This window comes from Cyphomyrmex costatus, unplaced genomic scaffold, assembly GCF_001594065.2.
Source record: "Cyphomyrmex costatus isolate MS0001 unplaced genomic scaffold, Ccosl1.0 scaffold154, whole genome shotgun sequence".
NCBI classification, from domain to species: domain Eukaryota; kingdom Metazoa; phylum Arthropoda; class Insecta; order Hymenoptera; family Formicidae; genus Cyphomyrmex; species Cyphomyrmex costatus.
The window spans coordinates 648,668-650,401 of NW_017275544.1; positions in this window are offsets into that span (position 1 = coordinate 648,668).

Here is a 1,734-nt window from a genome sequence, read left to right on the forward strand (position 1 = left end):
TATATAATATATATAAATATATATATATATATGTAATAACACTTGTGTTACGCAGGTTACATTGTTCAGTTTTTGGCTGATGTTTACTGGGGACTTTTCCGATATTCTTTTCGCAGCAGTTATTTTAACAGTACAGCTATTAGCAGCTATTAACGTAATTTTTTTATTTGTAAATCGGGTCGCGTGAGATGCAAAATTGTCTGCAAAATAAATTATTATCCTCATCGACGCACAACCCGATTGAAGCGCATCTTAGCATGTAGACACGTTCGCTGTGATAACGGTATGATCCTTTTATCGTGCGAACAAAAGTACAAAAATTGTACCAGACATGCCTTATCGTAATAATAATAAGTGATGCACTACGAAAGTACTCATTATTTTTGACATTGACAAACGAATAGAAACGCATCGCAAACGTATAGAAAAATGTACGAGAAGCTCTGAGAAAAATACGGGCAGGCGAATCTTTTAATATAACGCGAAAATGCAGGCAACTTTGCATCCGTTTGCGCAGTCATATTTTGATGATCGTTCCAATTGCATTTAATAATCCGCTATGAGCGCCATGCGTATTTTTATCGTCATTTTAGGTTCTTAAAAATAGGTTCCTAATACGCGAATCATGTTAAATGTGTGTATGCATGTTTTGCTGTAGCATTTTACGATGTTTTTGAAAATGCTTTGTGATCTCCGAGCGAAAGAAAGAAGTAGGCCTATAGTAATAAAGTCGCTATTTTACTGCAGATTGAAAAAAAAGAAATTTTCGATTTTGATCCTCCCTGAACAGGAGGTTCATCCGACTTTAACTTTTGTAAGAAAAAAAAAGCATTTATCGCTACCGGAAACCATTCGACAGAAATCTGGTCTCTCAGGAAGAAATGTAAAATTTTTATGCCGATAAAAGTTTCAAAAGGCGAGGGAATGCAAAAAAAAACAGAAAGGGAAAAATGAATTGTAAAAATAACGCCTAGAATTTTGCGTATATTGTATTATAACACCTTTCAGTTTGTTTTGAAACGTTACAATATAAGAAAACATTTTATAACAAACATGTTCTTTTCTTCATACAAAATATCCTGCTCTGCCTAACAGTATTACGAGTAAGAGGAACGAGAAATGATGACTATTATATTTTATTTTTCATTTAATATATTAAATTAGAATAGATAGACTATTTACATATGGCGTTCATTGAAAAAATAACATCTCTCAATTAGACGTTTCTATCATCTGTCTGATATCACGCTTTCTCATATGATATACATGCATCCTGCGTGGGTGTTATACTTTTTTACACTTTGATACGGATATGTACATGTACGTTTGTAATATCGAAAGTAGACAGTACACAATGAAATTCAAGAGAACTGATAGTATGAAATTGACTTCTTGTCGCAAGTGAAATGTCGGTCGGAAACGCATTATAGTTACATCAACAGTATATTTCTTAACTTGCAAAGAAGCTTTAATGTAGAAAGGAGTATTTTTGCGAATAGATTACGAAAATCGTATATAATTAAACGTTACAATTAATGTAATAAATAACGTAGAAACATTTGTTAATAGCACACCGTCAGCAGATAAAACGTTAAATATTCTCTATAATAGTAAACTCACTTTACAGACAGCTTATTTGGTATCTCGACGATAATTATTATTACTTAATTTCTTTTTACAACGCCTAAATAAAACAGAGGTACTTTAATATTTATAATACGAGATACTGTCGTT